Raw genomic sequence first — 22,961 nt, forward strand, 5'->3', positions numbered from 1 at the left:
CGCCAAACAAACAAAACATCGATATAACAACATATTTTCAAGATCAAGCGAAGGTAAGTGTTGTTTCAAAGCTTTATTTCATGATGCATTTGTCAATATGACGTTTAAAAGATGCATTGTTTATGTTTGATGTGCTCGTAGTGCTTTAAAAGTAACATTTTCGGTGGCGTTTGGGAAATGTTTGCGTCTAAAAGTCGTTTAAACTTCACTGATCGTGTCTATTCTGGCTTTTAAAATGATATCTGGCATTACGTTGGTACATAATAGAAGTTTGCGTGCAATCTGATGCGTAAATAAGAACATTTGGTTCATAATGATGGAAAGTTGCACAACATAAGAACGTAACAATGGTGGTTTTATGTACGTATTGTTGTCCTTTTTGTTGCCATCTTTCTATTACTGTCATTACTTTTGAGTCTATCGTGTTGTTGTTCTATCCCATTTTAACCAACACAATAAGATGAGCATAAAAGCCCAGTTTATTATTGACCACATGAAAGTTATACTAAGCGTAAAATGTCAATATGAAATCTAAAATCAAAATTTCTAGTGTCTTTTCCGGTATTAGTTGTTGACATTTTCCATTCAACTGCAATTCGTTTCAGATGTGGAATTTTAAATCATTTTATAGTCCTAAAATGGTCATTTCAAATCATAATAGTTTTTGGTTGGGGATTTTTTGTTGACTATTTTTGTAGGTGTATCCATGTACGACTTTAGCCCCTCCCATATTTCATTTTTTTGTGTTAAAATGGCTTCAGAAGCTGATTTATTAAAAAAAATTGAGAAATTATAGATCTTGAACTGAAACTACTATAATTGCTGGTCCAAATCCAAAATGGCGGACTTCCAGTGCGTTTGCGAGTATTGGTTCTTGAGACTTTTTGGTGGGTCTCCCTTTAATAAACAAGTGTGCCAAATTTGCAGTTTCTAGGTTAAACGGCATTGAGGGGCTGAATTATTTTCTAAAATAAGTGTAGTTCCAGACTTGGCTTCGTTTTGGTGGCGTTGACATTTTTTTCGTCCGATTTTTTTGGCATTTGTTGCCTTTTTTCTGGGAATATTTCAAAGCAAAGTCGGGATGTTCTCCAGATGTTTCGCTTGTGATTTTCTTGGCCGCACTCTGATGCAAACGTGCCGGAATGAATGACGTGGCCTTTTTTTTTGCGTTTTAGTGCAACGTCACGGTCCGGCGTTTTTTTTTTTTTTTGCGGGATTCCGGTGGGAATGTGTCTGGTGTGTCGTCGTTATTAGCTCACGGTTAATTGCCAGGAAATCTCGATAGTGGGCTCGTTATTATGACATCATCAGTTGACTAAGAGGGTTTTGCGTTTTTTGTTTTTTTTTGGGTGGATGCTAACGGGAACTGTTAGTTTTTTTTGTGCTAGTTTTGGACTCAAATCACTTCATCTGAGTTAAATCAGATGTATCATATGTCGTACGTTATGGTTTTATTAGGGGGATTTTTTTACGATTTTTGGACTGTTTTTGATTGATGTTTTTAGTCATCTATGTGTCATTTTTTTACTTAAAATAAATGAAATTAATGCTATTAGAGTAGAGTAACATAATAATAAATAATCAATACATTGTAATAAAATAACATAAGTAGTCAACATAGGTATTTTTTGTATTTGTATACAACAAAAAACTAACAAATAATAATAATTAATAATCAATACATTGTAATAAAATAAAATAACATAAGAAGTCAACATATGTATTTTTTTGTATTTGTATAGCCAAAATAAACAAAAATAATTGTGTCCATCTTTTTTATTTACATTTTTTGCATCTTTTATCCATTTTTTTGTCCTAGCTGACCTTAAAAGCTTTCAAAATAAATGTGAAGTGAAAACGGTTCTACTCAAATGACTTTCAGAATTGTAGGGACTTTTTTGTACGCCTCCTAAAGGGGGATTCATGGTGGTCTCGGTCCTTTTAACACATGCAAAAAAAAAATTTAAATTTACATCTCACAGCTGCGACTGTTCTGAATCGGACGAAAAAGTATTTTCATTGTTTCAGAATTTTTTGGGGGTTTTTATAATAGCCTTAAAGAAACACTAAACTAATTTAGCTAAATTAGCATTTTTTCGCCATTCCAGTTCAATGAATTTCCCTTTAAAAACAAAACAAATTTGTAGCCAATGTTGGGCTCTCTTTTCCCGCGTCAGACCAGGACGGCGTGGATGGGATTAAGGTGTCATTCTGCGGACCGACTGTCGCGTGAACTCCGTCTGAACCCCTTAAGTAGATTTGTCCGTGAAAATCCCTTACAAGCAAATCATCAACGTGGTCCACTCGCCGTTGACATTTTGCCGCAAATTGATACCTCCTTATTTTTTACCCGCCGCCAAATAAAAAGGGGCGTTTCCCAATGGGCGACCTTGACCTTTAACTTGACAACTCGATTGGTGCAAAAAAAATGGCTGTTGCGGCAGTATTAAATCATAAAATGACATTAAAGGACACCAAAAAAATGGCATTAAATTTTCTTTACAGTTGTCTTAACGTCCTTTTTAAAAGTAATTAAATGTTTTATTTTGTTAGTGTTGGGCAATATGGCTCCGCCTTCTCGCCAGTTAGCGTTACGGCGACCAGATTAGCAACGGTAGCGTGGCGCTAGCTGTCGGTTGTCACCAGTAGCGCCAACAGACGGATTTTCCTCGCCGCCTGAACGTTAAAGCGCTACTCGCTATTACTACGAGCCGGCGTTAAGCTCCTCCCACTGCCGTAAATAGGAAAGCGGTCCCGTGAGTGTTGCGTTTGGCGGCTAGCGGGTCAGCAGGGTCGGGTTGCGTTACGTTGCGTTACTACTTTGTGCCCGTAGTGTCATTGGATAACTTGACTAATTGAATACGTCATACATGTTTAATTTAAAAGTGCTTTTGAGGCTTCTTTTATTTTGAAAGGAATTTAAAATCGGATTGAACAAGTGAGATTGAGTTGAAATATTTTTTGGTTTTATTTTACCTTATCTTAAAAATCGTATATATCATGTTCATTTTAAAAGCGCATTTGAGGCTTCTTTTATTTTGAAAGGAATTTAAAATCGGATTGGACTAGTGAGATTGAGTTGAAATATTTTTTGGTTTTATTGTACCTTTTCTTAAAAATCTTAGATATCATGTTCATTTTTAAAAGCGCATTTGAGGCTTCTTTTATTTTGAAAGGAATTTAAAATCGGATTGGACTAGTGAGATTGAGTTGAAATATTTTTTGGTTTTATTTTACCTTATCTTAAAAATCGTATATATCATGTTCATTTTAAAAAGCACTTTTGAGGCTTCTTTTATTTTGAAAGGGACTGTAAGTCGGATTGGACAAGTGAGTTTGAGTTGAAATATATTTTTTTTAATTTTAACTTATCTTAAAAATGTTATATATCATGTTCATTTTAAAAGCGCATTTGAGGCTTCTTTTATTTTGAAAGTGACAGTAAATCGGATTGAACAAGTGAGTTTGAGTTGAAATATTTTTTGTTTTTATTTTACCTTATCTTAAAAATCTTATCATGTTCATTTTTAAAGCGCATTTGGGGCTTCTTTTATTTTGAAAGTGACAGTAAATCGGATTGAACAAGTGAGTTTGAGTTGAAATATTTTTTGGTTTTATTTTACCTTATCTTAAAAATCTTATACATCATGTTCATTTTAAAAGCGCATTTGGGGCTTCTTTTATTTTGAAAGGGACAGTAAATCGGATTGGACTAGTGAACTTGAGTTGAAATATTTTTTGTTTTTATTTTACCTTATCTTAAAAATCTTATATATCATGTTCATTTTAAAAAGCGCATTTGAGGCTTCTTTTATTTTGAAAGGAATTTAAAATCGGATTGGACTAGTGAGATTGAGTTGAAATATTTTTTGGTTTTATTGTACCTTATCTTAAAAATCTTAGATATCATGTTCATTTTTAAAAGCGCATTTGAGGCTTCTTTTATTTTGAAAGTGACAGTAAATCGGATTGAACAAGTGAGTTTGAGTTGAAATATTTTTTGGTTTTATTTTACCTTATCTTAAAAATCTTATATATCATGTTCATTTTAAAAGCGCATTTGGGGCTTCTTTTATTTTGAAAGGGACAGTAAATCGGATTGGACTAGTGAACTTGAGTGGAAATATTTTTTGTTTTTATTTTAACTTATCTTAAAAATCTTATCATGTTCATTTTAAAAGCGCATTTGGGGCTTCTTTTATTTTGAAAAGGGACTGTAAAACAGATTGAACAATTGATACTTTTTGTTTTTATTTGAACTTATCTATGTTTTTTTGGGGGGGACTATCAGAAGATAGGTACACAATGTAATGTAACGTGTTGGCGTCTTCTCATTCTTTCTTTTAATAGTTCTCCACTTCCCTTTCTCCGGCACCCCGAAGCGGCCTCGCGGCGTCCCCGCTTTGCGGTCTGCTTCTCGCCAAATGTTACAACTGTCACTGTGGCCTTCTTAAAGGGACAGGAAGTCAGTTTGAATGACATTGCGGCGCCAGGTCACGTTTCATTTAGATTTTTTTTTTTTAATCAAAATGAAAAAAAAAATGGGCGGAGGTGCTCAAGCACCCCCCTCCATCACACACGCATCTATTTAACCTGACCTCCCCCTCTAAGCGCGTTTCCACTTTCTACCCACGGCTGCGTTTAAATGTCAAACGGCGCTTTCCCGATGAAGTTAGCGAGCGCGCCGGGGTTATCGGGGGCATCTGGCGGGGAGGGGGGCGGGGCTTTGTAAAAATAGCGGCGCGGCTGCATTCTAAGTAGAAGAGTGCCCTCATCAGCAAATCTTCAATTAGAGCCACCGCTCCGCTCATTTCATCTCTTATCTTACCGTTTACTGTACGTTGGCTTAGCGCCCGTACGCTACGCGCTAGCACCCCCGCACATGTTTTTTTTTTTTTTTTTTTTGTGTGTGTTCTTATCGTGGTCGTCGGGTAACCCGAGACAGCTGCTCCGACGACACGCTCTTCTCATAAGTAGCGTCGTTTTTTTTCCCATGCGTTTTCATGTGAAAAAAAATCGAGGGGGCGTGGCCTATGCTAGGGAAATGAGCTTTCCAGGAATCCGCTTTCCGCGTGGTCATGATTTAAATGTGTTGGATTAAGGTACATTTTTGGAGAGTATTTCAGTTTAAATACAATGTTTTGAAGTTAGCATTATGCTAATAACAATGTTTTTTTTTTTGGTAGCATGGCTAATGTGACGTGTTTTTTGAAAGGTTTTTGGACCACAGAGGAGAAAATGACAAAGCATTTTTTGGGGGGGGGGGGATTTTAACGGTTAGGCTTTCTGGGTATTATGCAAATGAGGTTGCAGGTGACCTTTTTCAAGTGGCTCAGGAAATGCTGTGTTTTAGTCATCTAGTGTGTGGGCAAACTGAAGAAAATGCTAAAATGCACCGCCCTCAAATGACAGGTCGTTTTTCTCGCGGAAAAAACTCAAAGAGAGCGGCGGCCTCTTTATCTTGTTTTTTTTCCAAGTCGACCCGTCCATGGGTTCAAAGGTCAGCGGGACAAAATGGCGGTCGGTCGTCCGGTTAATGTTCAAGCCGCTTGAACGTTAGCCCGGGCGACATTCCGCGAATTCCTAAGCGAGCTTTCGGGAAGACCAGTCATCGTCGCCTAGTTCCGCTTTTTGATTAAAAATTAAAGATAAATTGGTTAAAAGCTCAAGGAAGCAAATTAATCTATTTTTTTTGTAGAAAGCCTTTGTTTTGCAAAGCAAAAGTGGGTTGATGTCCAATCATGTGGTGTCCAATCATTTTTCTGCTGTGAATTTCAATGAATTTCGATGTACAAGAATTTGGGTATTTTTTAAATGTTTTTTTGTGTGTTTAGTTTTTTATGTATTTTTTTATTTTTGTTACGTGATATGTTAGCGTGTCAATGATTAGTTAGTGAACTCAGCTTTCGGAGGGTTTCATCTTGTTTTTTTGTATTTTTTTGGCTGTCTTTTAGGTCGTGTTGCCCCACGTTTATCTGCCGCACTTGTTTGAAGCCACGCGTCACCCGTGTCACCCGCGTCACCCGAGCTGGAGCGCCACCAGGTAAGACAAAAGATCACCTCCAAAAAAATACACCAAAACCCATCTATCTATTCAATAACAAATTGGATATTCCAAGATATTTTTTTATATATAGCATCAGTTTAAGAAATCTTACATCAGGAGTCCAACATTTTTAAAGGAAAACACAGACACATTTTAGGTTTTCTTACCTACAAAAAATAGTGTTATTTTTAGGCAGTACTACTGTGAGATAGGGATTTTTTTTCTGAATTTTTTGTTTTTATAAAAACGGTTAATTAAATGTGTATTATTATTTTTGGGGGGAACAAAGTAGGTTTAAATTTGAATAAAAATATTTTAAGTGCTTAAATTAATGCTAAAATGAATGATTATATAGATATATAAATTAAAATGGATCATTCAAAATGGGGGCGAACAATAGCGAGTGTTGAAAAGGGGCGACGGATGGTGACCCGGCTTTAGCGGGGCTTTAGTAGCGTAGCGCCGATTAACTAATGGCAAGCTAATCCCAGGTGAGAGGCGTGTGCTCCACGCTAGCTTTTGACGGCTTTCACCTGCTGTTAAAAATCTGCTCTGGTGTCTTAATCTCCTTTTAATTAATCTTTTTTAAATATATTCTATATTGTATTGTATTTTCTTTGATATTTTAGCTCTTACATTTCCTGAAATAGTTCGCTATTTATCCTCAAGAATATGTAAAAAGCGGCATATTTTTCTTTATCAAATACTCAGTTTTTTCCGCATTATAAAGTGATGTTGCCAACTAGTGGCCTGGCATGCACATTACAACGTCAGGTATCCAGGAAAACATTTTTTTCCAAAATATATTGGCTGTAATTTTTTAAGAGACCATTTTTTTGTGGAAAAATTTGAAAAACAAAAATCAGAGCATAAATATTGTTAATTTCCATCCAAAAAAAATATTTTACCCCTTCACAAAAACAGCACATTAGTCTATTAACTGTCCCTTTTTCTCCTCTTTTTAAGAAATAATTCAATCAAAATTAAGACAATAGTCATCAATTACCAAAAAAATAATCCCTCCAAATTTATTGGATTGCCTAAGAAGATTTCACAAAATATATAGACCATATTTAATCCCCCAAATGTGTAACGTATGGGACATCTATCCCCTTTAAAAGCCCCTTTTTCCGCCCCCGCCTTCCCCGTTCCACAGCACGCCGGTTATCGGACCCCCCCCCGCCCCCTCGTCAGGGCCGCGCGTGCCGGGCTCCTGATGCCCAACGCGGGTCATTGAAATGCAAACACGGGCCGCGCTGGACCAAATGGGGTCGAAGAGCGGCAAATATTTGGCCAAGAGCCCCCCACCCTTCTCTTTCCCGAAGGAGGCCCAACGCCGTGTTTACGGAGGGAGGCGGAGCATCTGGCCGCTCCGCCGCCGTCGCTCAATCTCCTCTCGTGAAAGATTGAAAGGGAGGCGGTTCGCCGACACATCCGGCGCCCCCGCGGACACTCGGAAGGAGAGCGGCTCCCTCTATCTACCGCTGTGTAAAAATAATTAAAATACGGTAATCCCTCAAATATCGCGGTTAATTTACACCAGACAAGGTCGCAAAAATCTAAAAATCACATAACTTTAAAATTATTATTATTGTTATTTTTTAATTAATTTAAAAAAATTGCAAAGTAGTGAAGTTGCGATAAATTAAGATAAGATAATCCAGAAAATACTGTACTAATATGATTAAAAATACTTTTTTATGGCAAAGATATGAAGTGTGTCATAGGGAAAATTATTCAATTGATTTTTATAAACCTCTTATTCTCACAAGGCTTGCAGGGGGTGCTGTAGCCTATCCCAGCTGTCTGAAACAGTGAGACCAAAATATTAGGGTATAATTAGTGTACAGTTAGCCTAGCATGCATGTTTTGGGGATTTTTCTGATTTGCCATCGCATCTGGTGACATTTGTCCACCGGTCTTGTTTGCGCTTTGTTTTATTGAGCGAGATGACTCAGGTTTTCCTGCTGTCCAGGTTACCACGGCGACCCCCCACAGGACAGACGCACTGGACACAGAAGCAGTTTGATTGACTGGAAATCAATCCAAGGGACATTTTTGGGGGGGATTGGACATTCACATATTGATTTATTGGTTAATTAAAAAGTGCTCAAGTCAAATGGACATGTTTGGAATTTTATCTTGAGGATTATTTGTTTTGTTTTTCAGGTTTAATTAACACAGCACGGTGGTGGAGTGGTTTTTGTGGCGCCTCGCAGTCCTGAGATGAAGGGTTCGATGCCAGGTAGGTTTATTTAAGCCTTTAAAATGTTCGACTTAGTTTTTCATTTAGAGTAATTTTTTTTAATGAATCGAGTCCGTATTTGACCAAAAAATACATTATTTTCTAGTAAAAATAGGAAAATAAAACAAAAAACAGTCAGTGTCCATTCATAAATAATCAAATTTGCCAATATTTTTGTTTAAGATGAGTTAAGATTTGGATACGTTTTTGGTGGTCTGAGAAAGACTGGTCGCCGGATTAAATCGTCGTTAGTCACGGCCTCCGCCGGTTTGTTTAAGCGCCGACAGGTGGGTCGCTTGTTCGCGGCTCGCACTCGTAAAACGGCGGCCTAGCTTAGCGACTGCTGGCGAGCAGGTGGACGTCAGCTGCGAGCCATCCATCACCGCGTTAACGGCATAAAAGGGGGGAGGACGTGGACCCCCGCCCGCCCCACAAAAAAATAAGAGGGCTTCGGGCAAAATCCGCCAAAAAGAATGACCCGGGACGTAGAAAAACCACAAAAGAGTCACCTGCCGGAATCAAACAGCTGCCCGAGAAAATTTGAGACAAAGTGGCTTCTGTTTGGACTGGACGCCAGCCAAAAAAGTGACAAAAAAAAGGGCTGGAAGATGCTAACGCTAGGCCCACCGCGACACTTAATGATACGCCTGGTGTCAAGAGTCGATGTCGAGGCTTTACAAAGATTGGGCAAGAGTTAGCGCTATTGTCTTTTTTGCTAACCGCGAAGGCCGCTCTTAAATATCTGAGTCGCTAACTTAGCATTTGCGCGGGAGAGGAACTCGTTGCACTTTTGAACGTGGGTGAAAAGCACTGTTAGGATTCGAACCCACGATCCCGTGTTAGCGCTTTCAACACTTGCTAGTTTCAATGTCCCATTAAGAACCACTTTTCTGTGTTATTATGTGTATTACATGCTATTATTAGCAGTAAAAGGAACTTGTATTTTTGCTAACATGCTAATCATTAATCACACTCGGCTGTTTAGGTTTCTTTAGTACATTAAAAATATCCTCGGTTAGTCAACTAACTACTTAGTAAGTAGCTAGATTTCAGCTAGCTACTTTTTGAGTAGCTAGACTTGAGCTAGCTACTTAATAAGTAGCTAGGTTTGAGCTAGCTACTTGGTAAGTAGCTAGACTTGAGCTAGCTACTTAGTAAGTAGCTAGACAAGCTAAAAAAATGTATATATTAATATATAAGAGTATAATATTGATAATAAATTAGTACAATCATATAATATTTATGTAAACAATGGACTAATAATCAGGTTTAATCTGTTGTGAAATCCAAAAGATGTCAGTATTTGTGTGCCTTTATACTTTTTGTCATCTACAATTTTTCTTGAATTTAGATTATTTTTTTAAATGGCTGTGTGTTGTTTTTTTTTAATAGGGGCGCTCCATTTGAATGATTTAGTCCACGTGGGCAGCCACTTTGTCACTCTGGCACAAGTCAGCCGGCGGCGTAAATCCGTCACCGGGCTAATCTGGCCCGAGCCGCCGGCTGCTCTCTTGGCACCCGCCGCTGCCAACATCCCCGTCGCCCTGGCGACCGGCGACGGCGTCGCTCGGGTTAGGGCCACGGTGCGCGTGCCCGAGTATTATTAGAGTGCGGCTAAAGGGGGGGGGGGGGGGGGGTCTTTGGGTGGGACGCCACTGCCAGATGGGAGTCACTTGCCATTAAGTGAATTATTATTATTATTATTAATTTTTAAAGAAAACCACGGCAACTTTTTGTTTTGTCGACTAAAAACTCAAATTTTGATAACTCAATTGTAAACAAAAAAAAAATATTGATACATTTATTAATGTGTTAGCACATTTATTTTCCTTAACACTATTGCATTGCACCTTGTTGCTAGGCAGAATTTGCAGGCTATTACGAGCAAAGCACAGTTCATTTTTTAATTGGGAAAAAAAATGCTAACTTAACATTTTGTACTTTTTTTTCTTTCTTCACAGACCCCCCTCTCCCCGGTCGTCGTCCAGGCTCTTCTAAAGAAGCCCCCCACCCAGCCTCCGATGTAAGAGGCCCCTCTCTCGAAACCTTCCATGCCAGGAAGTAAAGTGATGCGGTGCGGTCGCCGCGGAAACCAGGTGAGAACACGCGCCGCTTGCATGCCTGGCGGATGACGCCTCAAGTTCCGTGACGTCTCTCGGGGGCGTCGCCGCTGGAAAGTCAAACGCGCCCGCTTGTTTTTGTTTTTCTTTGATAAACGTACGTCGGCGAAACCAAAAACGGGACTCAAACCCGGATTTTACGAGCCGGGCGACTCTCCGCGGGAGCTGTCGCTTCGTGTCGTCCGGCGGGGGGAACGACGACGCCCCCCCGACGGGTCGTCGGACAATGGGATGAAAGCGGCGTGGAAGTGACGATCGCGTGGTTTGACAGACGGCCCCCAAACCCCCCCCAAAAAAAATTTACGGGTCGCGGCAGGGAAAGAGAGGCGCGTAATTGGGATCACGGCAGGCTCGGCGTGACAGACGTCCGATCCATTTGAAGGAACGGTCACTCTTGCTACAAATGGATCGGACGTCGACTGGTGAGAATCTACGGCCATTTTTTACTGTAATTTCTTTGACAATAGGGTCAAAAAATAGTTTGTCGTCGCGTAATTTGGACCAAAATGCATTTTTTTTTGGGTCAAATCACAAAAAAATGACCAACAAAAAATATACTTTTGAACATTTTTCAACCGCTGCCATCCCTCCTACTTCAAATAGATTGGACATGTTGCAGTGACGAACAATTTTATTGTCAAAAAATGACCAAAAAATGATCATACTTTTTCTCACTAGTCGAAAATATTTTGAGAGTACTACATGTACTCTCAAAATATTTTTTGTTGGTCATTTTTGTGATTTGACCCCCAAAAAATGTGTTTTGACAAGATTTTGTTGACATGTTGACTATAATTTTCACTATTTACTATTTTTTGCCGTGGCAATTATGTCTGCATCCCAAAATTTATGAACATGCCACCATTTTAAATTGTTATGATTATAAAATAACATAAAATAACCCTAACCCCGCTTCACTTAAGCACCCGAGTTAATTCTACCCAACTATAATGCGCTAACCGTCTACAAAATTAGCCATAGCGAGTTAAATTGCCGGCTCAGCCAGCGGTGGGATTAATTTTCTTCAGGAAACTGTACATTATCCTCTCAACTTCCTCTTGTAAATCCTCCAAAACGGCGGCCACATGTTGTACAGCTGGCTCCCGAGTGACAGCTGCTTGTGTTAGCGCTTAGCTAGCGTTTGTTTTCAGTGAAAAAGAATGGAGGGGGAAGTGTAGTGGGAAAAAAAACCCGCCCAAAATAGGAAGTGCTTGCTGGGTGATATTCGATCGCCGGCAGAGCTTTGGGAAATGTCTGGCTTTTTATGGAGCGCTATGTATAGATGCTAACATGCTAAAGGAAGATTGATGCCCTCTTTTTAAGGCATTGCTAACTTAGCTTAGCATTCAGACTTGGAGGAAATAGCTGTTTGTGACCTCAATGTTGCACGTTAAAGTCTAGTATTTTGTTATTCATCGGGTAACTGCGTTAGCGTACGGCGCTATCGCGTCTGGATGACAACGGCGGTAACTGTCGTTTGTCTGTCGGTGAAGATAGAGCGCTAGTGTTGGAGTTTTTCTATGAAAACAAAGATTTCAGGGTCGTTTTAAGCTAGCTAACGTAAACACAGACACGAGACGTTAACGGCCGAGACGTTTATTTTGTCGGGACGCTATCAAAACATGTCAGAATTCACTTGGAAATAGAAAAAGACATTAGCAAGGGTTTCAGACTCGGGTTGTTTAGATTTTTTGTTAAATAAATGGATTAAAAGAAGCTAGAATCCATATTTATTGGCAATGGGAGGAAACTATAGTCGTCCAATTAGTCCAAAACATGTTTTGGTGTATTTATCAGAATCAACAACAGTAGTCTGGCGTCAAACCCTAGCGGCTAAAATTAGCTTAGCGCAGCTGCGCCGCGACGCCGGCGCTCGTCACTCAACACCGGCGACGGACGGCGTGATGAATGGACGCGTGGATTTTTATAGACGCGCTGGTAAATGCCTTGTAAACGACGGGATTCCAACGATTGTCGGGTTTGAAATATCAGATTTGGAGCGCTCCCATTCCCGCGCCCTGCGGGGGGTCATCGGGTTGCCGTCCCCCTCCCCGCCCGCCCGCCTCGCTCGCTCGCTCGCTGACACCGGAATGACACGGCCGCGGGGGCCCGGCCGGCGCACAAAAGGCCCCCCGGGCGACGCAGCACTTTTGGAAAATCCCTGGCCAGATTAACCAACGGCAGGGCCCCCCTCGAAACATATTCTACCCGGCAACAATGTCCTATTAAACCTCTTTTTTTGGTAGCGCTATTAAGATTAGCGTCGCTAACGGTCGCAAATTAATGACTTGTCAAAAAAGGGATCATTTAGCTTCAAAATGGTTCTTTTCCAAATATATTTTTAAACAAAATGTACAGGTGTCAAAGTGGCGGCTCGGGGGCCAAATTTGGTCCGCAGTATCATTTTGTGCGGCCCGGGAAAGTCAATAAGTGCTGACTTTTTGTTTTAGGATCAAATAAAAATTAAGAGTGTAGATGTATATTAAATATCCTGATTTTCCCCCTTTTAAATCAATAATTGTCATTTTTTATTCCATTTTTTGTGTTTTTAGTTGAAAAACATTTTGTAAAAATCTAAAAATATATATTAAATAAAGCTAAAATAAACATTGTTTTAGATCTTTAAAAAAACTGAATATTCAGGGATTTTCTGTTTAAAATATGTGATTTATTTCACTTTGCGACATTAAAAAATGGTATATTCTCATTCAGGAAGAAGTATAACTGCGCGCCCACCAAAATAAAACACTTGAACTGCACTTTGCCGCGCGTGAATTTAAAGTAGGCTCAGAGTTAAAAGAGCTACAAAAAAAACTGCCGCTTTCCTTTTTTCGCTTTAACGACGCCAAAGCCGGCGGCTGGCTTCTTTATCGTACTCCAGCGCCACCCGCGGACGAAAGGAATGATTGGCCTGACCTTCCCTGGTCCGGAAAAGTGAGATAGAGAGAAAGAGAGAGAGAGAGAGAGAGTGAGGCCTCCCAGGAAGACGTAAAAAGAAAAGCTGAGTTGTGCCGGCCATAAATCATCCGCTTCGGAACTTTGCGGACGAAATGTAAAGAACGTTTGCGCCCAAATGAAATCAGACCACCACAACAACAACCCCAAAATAAATAAATAAATAATTAGGGACTAGTTTTCTTCATCAGAGTAGTCTTCCTCCTCCTCCTCCTCGGGCCAATGCACATGTTCGCTCACCTGGAACGTTTCCATCTTTGGCCGCCGGGGGAAAATCGAGGAAAAAGCTTCTTAGAATGTTTTTTTTTTTAGTCTAGAATGTGTTGCGTTTTATTTTGGCGGAGTGAAATATCAATATGTTTTAGTTTTTAAATCTGTAGGATTTTTGTTTTTAATCCTACAAAATAAAACTGCAAAAATATGTCTTGTATAGGATTAAATGATTTTAAATTAGAGCCAAAAAATTTAAACTAATCATTATTATAGGATAATATATTAATTTAAAAATTTAATATTTTAATAACATTTTTTTACATGTGTAGATTATTTTAATGATTATTTAAACTGGTTCCAAAAACTTTAAACTAATCATAACTATATTATATTAATTAAAAAAATAATAACAAATGTTTTTACATATTTAGATTATTTAAATTAATACTTAAGACGCATCCACAAACTTTAAACTACTCATTACTATACTATTATATAATTAAAAAATAAATATTTTAATAACAAATGTATTTAAATGAATATTTAAGCCACATCCAAAAATTAATTGTGTTCATAAATTTTATTCAGTAAAAAAAAACTTGTTTGTTTGTGATTGACAGCAACAAAAAACCAAAGTTGTCTCATTAGTGAAATTACGGTAATGTTGTTTGACCTGAAAAACTTTATTTGTATAAACAGGCCAGTGGGTCACCTCACTTGCTTCATTCATATTGATGCACACACACTGTTAATTTTAGCATTTGGCGTACCCCATAATTCCCAGGGTGCAAAGCGGCCACTGCTGGTGGAGCCTTGCCACATCTGTCTTGCCAGAATTTTGTATTTTTTAACCCCATTTTTTAAATAGCCATCCCACCGTCCAACCATCCTTTATCGATTCCCCGCTATAAAAAATGTCGGCCCAACTCAGTGAGCCAAATGCCCTTTTTTTCTTTTCTTTTTTTCTTAAATACTTACCGACAGGTGCGCCTTGTGCAAGTCCCACACGCACGAACGCACCGTATCCTAGCAACGCTTCTAAAAGAGGAGTGGAGAGTACTTAGACGCCATCCAGCCAAAACCTTTTCTTTTTCTACTTTTGCTTTGCTCAGCAAGTAGGAAATGATTCACAAATCCATTTAAAAGACATCCCATCCGTTTCAAGATGGCTACCGACCCTCCTAGTTCAAGTAGGTTGGCCATATATCGCCGTCAATGTTTTAAAAGCATCTTTTTCTTTTTTTTCAGTGATTTTAAAGCCATAATTTCATCATTCAAGTAACAGAAAGGCTGCCTTAGCCCCGCCCACTAAGAAGACATCACATCTGTTTCAAGATGGCTACCGACCCTCCCAGTTGAAGTAGGTTGGACATGTATATCTGCCAATGTTTTTTAAGCATCTTTTTTCCATTTTTAGTGATTTTTAAGCCATATTTTCGTCATTCAAATAACAGAAAGGCTGTCTTGGCCCCGCCCACTAAAAAAATGTCTAAATTTGAAAGGTTGCATCCAAAATAGTGGCTCGCCTACTTTTTGTAAATTTTCTATTCGCTTAATTTAATAGCTAGCATAGCGCTAGCTGTGCTAGTCCATTCTGGTTGTGATGTCACAACCAGAATTGATGAAAAAAAGTGTTTTAAATCACTTGAAGCTTTTTGACGGGGGTGTGTAAACTTTGGCGAGGAGGACCTTTCGCCATTTCCAACAGAATTTTTGTCCTCAACTGTCGCCTGCTCTAATCTGAGGAGATAGCGACAAACTGTCGCTGTGACACTCTGATAATTGGCCACAAACTGCTCACAAACTGTAGCACCCCCTTTTTTTTAAATGACCAACACCCTGGTCACATCCATTTTAAAACGGGAGGGTCGGCATCCAAACAATAGTAGGCGTTCCCTTTCAAAAAAGGGCTTAACTTGGACATCCGGAAGTGTCAATGGTGGCTAAGAAATAAAGATTTAAATGTCCATGTGAGGGGAAGCACACATGGGGGGGGGGGGGGGGTTAAATGCAAATATTTACTTGGGGCTGAAAAAGGAAGAAGGGAATGGGGGGGGGGGGGGGTAATGGCCTGTTCGTGTGTGTGTGTGTGTGTGTGTGTGTGAGGGGGGGGGGGTCAAGGAGACGGCGACTCCTCGCTGAATAAAACATGCCGAGGAGGAGGTGTGCTGCATTATTCATTGGGGGGGGGGGGGGGGGGGGGCTTGACTTGCTGGTACTGATGAGGAGTGAGGGGGGGTCTTTTTATTTAATTGTTTAATTTTACTTAAATTGTGTGCTGTGGGGAGGTCATATTTAACTTTTTATTATCTTTAAGTATTTATATATTTATATAGTAGTTTTAGTAGATATTTTTGTATTTTAATTTTAATTATATGGTGCATATTTCATTCGTTTTTATTCGTTTTGATGTCTTCACAGTTTTACAATTTGTACTTTTTTTGGGTCCATTTTTTGGGGCACTTTACATCAAATTCTGTCTTTTTTGTGTCCTCAGATTTGAAGTCCATTCGTCCATAGCAAATGGCGCCAACATCTACTCAAAAAGGTAAATTTCCCTTTTTTTTTTTTTGGTTTGTTTTTGTTATCCCATTTTTTTTTTTGGTTTTTGGTCTGGTGACAAAGTTGAAGCTGCTGCTCCACCTGCAGGCCACAGCTTGGAATGCACCATGTCACCGGTGTGGGGGGGTTGGTTGGGGGTCCGGGTCACTTTGACCAAGGACGAATGGGGAGACGCCTTTGTCGTTATGGGTTATTTTTTTTAAAGTAATTTAAAAAGCTAGCGAGAAAATCGGGTTATCTGACGCCCCAATGACCGCCGAGACCGGCGTCAATCAAACGAAGTGACCGGCGTCAATTATGCGAGGCCGTCGGTGGGGGTCGATGGCGTTCGATTTCGTTTTTACTTGAGGGGGAGGAGCTTGGGTTTTTGGTTCATTCCGTTCATACTTTTTGGGACCGATAATGGGGGTGATTAGTCGTTATATTATTACTTAGTTGGGTTAGGGTTGGGGTTTATGTGGGTTAAAGCAAGGGTGTCAGACTCGTGGGCTGGACCATTTTAGATATAATATTTAGATTTTTTTTATTAATGAATGGATTAAAAGCCCTGAATATTCAGTTTTTTATAAATCTAAAACAATGTTTATTTTAGCTTTTTTTTCATATATATTTTTAGATTTTACAAAATGATTTTTGAACTAAAAACACTAAAAAATGAATTAAAAAATGACAATTATTGATTTTAAAGGGGGAAAATCAGGAAATGTAATATACATCTATACTCCATTTTACTTTGATCCTAAAACACACAAAATGATACGGTGGGCCAGATTTGGGCCCCCGGGCCGTATGTTTGACCCCCCTGTTTTAACTTGACCTCTGCCACAGACGTCCGATTCGTCTTTGATTGGGATGAGCCAATATTGATAATCATATTTCCATTTCTGTTGTGTGGCGATAAAAAGGAACATCTGAAAGTTTTTCAAGTTTAGAGGAAGTGCGGCGCAAGTGTGGCAACACTTTGACTGACTCGGACTTCCTGCCGGGGAACGGACGGACCCCCACGGGCGCCCCCGCGGCCGTTGCTCTGTTGACACCGCCGACAAAATCCTCGCGCAGAAGGAAGTGGGATTAGGTGGGGGGTTCCGCATCTGCGCGCGACGGTTGTCTTTCCGAGAAGAGACCGCTGAAATCAACCGTCATTGCCTTTTGAACATCACCTTATCACTGTGCTTTTTCTACCTCTAGGAGGAGTCTGGATTCACTAAAGTTTAATGTTGACCATTTTGACCCATTTAAGAGCGCCTTGATGAATGATATTTCACCAATTTCCACGATGACGACGTTGGGTACCAAAGAGGAGGAAGCCGGGAGAACAAAGACAGTGGCTACTCTATGGAGGAGAGAATTTTAATAAATGCAAGATCTAAATGTATCATTGTCAATGTCTATCATGTTAAAATAAAATTGACTGAAAAAAAGTGAGCCACACAAAGATCTTCTATGTATTTTATGCATACCTTTTTAATGTTATCCTTACTAACCAACTTTAAAGAAAAAGAAAAAAGAAAAAAACCTTACTATACATTGTGTAATGATTTCTTTTGAAACTACTGTACATTCAGTTTATAGGTTTGATCCAAGATGGCGGTGCACGGGTGCAGTGGCTCTATGCTCTCCAGTTTACCAACATTGTCATACGCAGCTGGGTATGATAGCAAAGCCTATGTCCGTTTATTATTGAGTTGGAAGAATACACATCTCTTTGGTAACTATTCAAAATGACTCTGGTCTATATTATAATGCCAATATAATTCCATATTTCAAAATAAATCACTCATTGATTTAATCATTTCCTGTATCGCTTTTATTAGCAGGAGGAGCAGGGACGCTGGAACCAATCACGGCCAGCTATGGCTTTCCAGCCAGCCAATCACAGGGCACCCAGCTAAACTTACGCCGATTAAGTTCAATTGACTTCAGGTGGTGTGGCGAGACACACTGTGATGAAGACGTACTGCACGCCAGTCCGGTAAAACAATGAATATAACTTTTATTTTAATATCTTACGAGTTACTTACTTGTTATAATGAATAAGTGCGCGTTTATTTTGATGTCTTACGAGTTGCTTACTTATTATGGTGAACGACTGTGCGTTTATTTCGAGCTGAAGATCGCCATGTTGAGCTCTGCTAAACAAGCATAGTCAAGGTTAAACCTTAAGGCTTAAATTTGAATGTTATTTTGCTAATTGGTGTATTATGCAAGTATTCGTAAGAACCGGACGTTGTTCTCAACGCGGTGGTTATTCTTACGGGATTCTAACTGTCTTTTTTTGTCGAAATATCACGTTAATGAGCGAGTTGCATGTTGCTAGCGCTAGCCGCGAGGGGCTAATAGCTACGCTAGCAGGGAGTGGCGAATAGCTATGCTAGCAGGGGAGTCTATATAGTGCTTCTAAGTGTACTTTATTGTGGATGCTAAATGAGCGCGAGTTAAGCTAATGTTCTTACTCCTATGATTTTGTTTGTAAGAAAACACCTTTTCCTAATGATGTTAAATGGAAATGTGATTGACACATTGTATGGCCTGCACTTGTAGTGTTGTGCTATAAATGTTTGCTTAGAGAGCAGACTAAACTCTGTCCCTGTGTGGGTTTTCAGCTGTGGCGCAAAAGTTGACGGACAGCATCTTCCTGGTGGACAGCGGCTTGAGTTCTTGACGGCCTGGGGGGGACACCTGGTCCGACTGCACGACGCCAGCCTGGCTCAGCACCTCAAGGGACACCAAAGTGGAGTTCACCCTGGACGCTCACCGGAACAACGGAGAACGCTTCTCTGCCCGTGGACACCTTCCCCAGCGGATTTTTGGACACCTTCCCCAGCGGATTTTTGGACACGTTCCCCACCGGATTTTTGGACACTTTTCTCCCCAGTGGAGTATTGGACACTTTTTTTTTTGTACTCCCGAGTGGAGTATTGGACACTTTTTTTTTTTTTTATACTCCCGAGTGGAGTATTGGACACTTTTTTTTTTTTTTTATACTCCCGAGTGGAGTATTGGACACTTTTTTTTTTTTTTTTTATACTCCCGAGTGGAGTATTGGACACTTTTTTTTTTTTTTTGTACTCCCGAGTGGAGTATTGGACACTTTTTTTTTTTTTTTTTTTTGTACTCCCGAGTGGAGTATTGGACACTTTTTTTTTTTTTTTTTTTTGTACTCCCGAGTGGAGTATTGGACACTTTTTTTTTTTTTTTTTGTACTCCCGAGTGGAGTATTGGACACTTTTTTTTTTTTTTTTTTTTTGTACTCCCGAGTGGAGTATTGGACACTTTTTTTTTTTTTTTTTTTGTACTCCCGAGTAGAGTAATGGACTTTTTTTTTTGTACTCCCGAGTGGAGTATTGGACACTTTTTTTTTTTTTTTTTTGTACTCCCGAGTGGAGAATTGGACACTTTTTTTTGTACTCCCGAGTGGAGTATTGGACACTTTTTTTTGTACTCCCGAGTGGAGTATTGGACACTTTTTTTTGTACTCCCGAGTGGAGTATTGGACACTTTTTTTTTTGTATTCCCGAGTGGAGTATTGGACACTTTTTTTTTTTGTATTCCCGAGTGGAGTATTGGACACTTTTTTTTTTGTATTCCCGAGTGGAGTATTGGACACTTTTGGACACAACTCCCGAGTGGAGTATTGGACACAACTCCCGAGTGGAGTATTGGACACTTTTGGACACAACTCCCGAGTGGAGTATTGGACACTTTTGGACACAACTCCCGAGTGGAGTATTGGACACTTTTGGACACAACTCCCGAGTGGAGTATTGGACACTTTTGGACACAACTCCCGAGTGGAGTATTGGACACTTTTGGACACAACTCCCGAGTGGAGTATTGGACACTTTTGGACACAACTCCCGAGTGGAGTATTGGACACTTTTGGACACAACTCCCGAGTGGAGTATTGGACACTTTTGGACACAACTCCCGAGTGGAGTATTGGACACTTTTGGACACAACTCCCGAGTGGAGTATTGGACACTTTTGGACACAACTCCCGAGTGGAGTATTGGACACTTTTGGACACAACTCCCGAGTGGAGTATTGGACACTTTTGGACACAACTCCCGAGTGGAGTATTGGACACTTTTGGACACAACTCCCGAGTGGAGTATTGGACACTTTTGGACACAACTCCCGAGTGGAGTATTGGACACTTTTGGACACAACTCCCGAGTGGAGTATTGGACACTTTTGGACACAACTCCCGAGTGGAGTATTGGACACTTTTGGACACAACTCCCGAGTGGAGTATTGGACACTTTTGGACACAACTCCCGAGTGGAGTATTGGACACTTTTGGACACAACTCCCGAGTGGAGTATTGGACACTTTTGGACACAACTCCCGAGTGGAGTATTGGACACTTTTGGACACAACTCCCCAGTGGAGTATTGGACACTTTTGGACACAACTCCCCAGTGGAGTATTGGACACTTTTCTCCTCCGGCGTTTTAGGTATGGGCGGACAGGTAGGTATACAGGTAAGTAGGTATGGACGGCAGCCGCGGACGGCATGGACACTTGTGTGGACTTTTGCACACGTCTCCCCAGTGGAGTTTTGGACACTCGGCTTGCCAGTGGAGTTTTGGACACTTTTGGACACTCGGCTTGCCAGTGGAGTTTTGGACACTTTTGGACACTCGGCTTGCCAGTGGAGTTTTGGACACTTTTGGACACTCGGCTTGCCAGTGGAGTTTTGGACGCTTTTTTTTTTTGTACTCCGAATGGAGTATTGGACACTTTTTTTTTTGTTCTCCCGAGTGGAGTATTGGACACTTTTGGACACTTTTTTTGTACTCCCGAGTGGAGTATTGGACACTTTTTGTTTTTTTGCACTCCCGAGTGGAGTATTGGACACTTTTGGACACTTTTTTTTGTATTCCCGAGTGGAGTATTGGACACTTTTGGACACTTTTTTTGTATTCCCGAGTGGAGTATTGGACACTTTTTTTTTTGCACTCCCGAGTGGAGTATTGGACACTTTTGGACACTTTTTTTGCACTCCCGAGTGGAGTATTGGACACTTTTTTTGCACTCCCGAGTGGAGTATTGGACATTTTTTTTTTTTTTTGCACTCCCGAGTGGAGTATTGGACACATTTTTTTTGTTCTCCCGTGTGGAGTATTGGACACTTTTGGACACTTTTTTTGTTCATCGAGTGGAGTATTGGACACTTATGGACACTTTTTTGTTCTCCCGAGTGGAGTATTGGACACTTTTGGACACTTTTTTTTTTCTCCCGAGTGGAGTATTGGACACTTTTGGACACTTTTTTTGTATTCCCGAGTGGAGTATTGGACACTTTTTTTTTGTATTCCCGAGTGGAGTATTGGACACTTTTGGACACTTTTTTTTTTTGTTCTCCCGAGTGGAGTATTGGACACTTTTTTTTTGCACTCCCGAGTGGAGTATTGGACACTTTTGGACACTTTTTTTGTACTCCCGAGTGGAGTATTGGACACTTTTGGACACTTTTTTTTTTTGTTCTCCCGAGTGGAGTATTGGACACTTTTGGACACTTTTTTTTTTGTTCTCCCGAGTGGAGTATTGGACACTTTTGGACACTTTTTTTTTGTTCTCCCGAGTGGAGTATTGGACACTTTTGGACACTTTTTTTTTTTGTTCTCCCGAGTGGAGTATTGGACACTTTTGGACACTTTTTTTTTTTGTTCTCCCGAGTGGAGTATTGGACACTTTTGGACACTTTTTTTTTTGTTCTCCCGAGTGGAGTATTGGACACTTTTGGACACTTTTTTTTTGTTCTCCCGAGTGGAGTATTGGACACTTTTTTTTTGTATTCCCGAGTGGAGTATTGGACACTTTTGGACACTTTTTTTGTATTCCCGAGTGGAGTATTGGACACTTTTTTTTTGCACTCCCGAGTGGAGTATTGGACACTTTTGGACACTTTTTTTGTACTCCCGAGTGGAGTATTGGACACTTTTTTTTTTGTTCTCCCGAGTGGAGTATTGGACACTTTTGGACACTTTTTTTTTTGTTCTCCCGAGTGGAGTATTGGACACTTTTGGACACTTTTTTTTTTGTTCTCCCGAGTGGAGTATTGGACACTTTTGGACACTTTTTTTTTTTGTTCTCCCGAGTGGAGTATTGGACACTTTTGGACACTTTTTTTTTTTGTTCTCCCGAGTGGAGTATTGGACACTTTTGGACACTTTTTTTTTTGTTCTCCCGAGTGGAGTATTGGACACTTTTGGACACTTTTTTTTTGTTCTCCCGAGTGGAGTATTGGACACTTTTGGACACTTTTTTTGTTCTCCCGAGTGGAGTATTGGACACTTTTGGACACTTTTTTTGTTCTCCCGAGTGGAGTGTTGGACACTTTTGGACACTTTCTTTGTATTCCCGAGTGGAGTATTGGACACTTTTGGACACAACTCCCGAGTGGAGTATTGGACACTTTTTTTTTTGGTACTCCCGAGTGGAGTATTGGACACTTTTTTTTTTGTACTCCCGAGTGGAGAATTGGACACTTTTTTTTGGTACTCCCGAGTGGAGTATTGGACACTTTTTTTTGTACTCCCGAGTGGAGTATTGGACACTTTTGGACACAACTCCCGAGTGGAGTATTGGACACTTTTGGACACAACTCCCGAGTGGAGTATTGGACACTTTTGGACACAACTCCCGAGTGGAGTATTGGACACTTTTGGACACAACTCCCGAGTGGAGTATTGGACACTTTTGGACACAACTCCCGAATGGAGTATTGGACACCAGCGTGGACTTTTGGACACTTCTCCTCAGTGGAGTTTTGGACACTTTTCTCCTCCGGCGTTTTAGGTATGGATGGACAGGT

The 22,961-nt window shown here is 40.2% G+C and overlaps 1 long non-coding RNA gene across 2 annotated transcripts; it reads left to right on the top strand.

The window, feature by feature from the left end:
• The first annotated feature begins 164 nt into the window (after nucleotides 1–164).
• On the top strand, nucleotides 165–17,575 carry LOC144209577 (uncharacterized). 2 transcript variants are annotated; one of them, XR_013329171.1, is made up of 7 exons: nucleotides 165–360; nucleotides 5,955–6,043; nucleotides 8,216–8,291; nucleotides 10,253–10,387; nucleotides 14,828–14,939; nucleotides 16,077–16,127; nucleotides 17,330–17,575. It is a non-coding gene; the product is annotated as an uncharacterized LOC144209577 (long non-coding RNA). The 2 variants fall into 2 exon arrangements; XR_013329172.1 differs by lacking the exon at nucleotides 165–360 and adding an exon at nucleotides 4,900–4,973.
• Nucleotides 17,576–22,961: the final 5,386 nt, after the last annotated feature.

This window comes from Stigmatopora nigra, chromosome 16 (genome assembly GCF_051989575.1).
Source record: "Stigmatopora nigra isolate UIUO_SnigA chromosome 16, RoL_Snig_1.1, whole genome shotgun sequence".
Classification (NCBI taxonomy): domain Eukaryota; kingdom Metazoa; phylum Chordata; class Actinopteri; order Syngnathiformes; family Syngnathidae; genus Stigmatopora; species Stigmatopora nigra.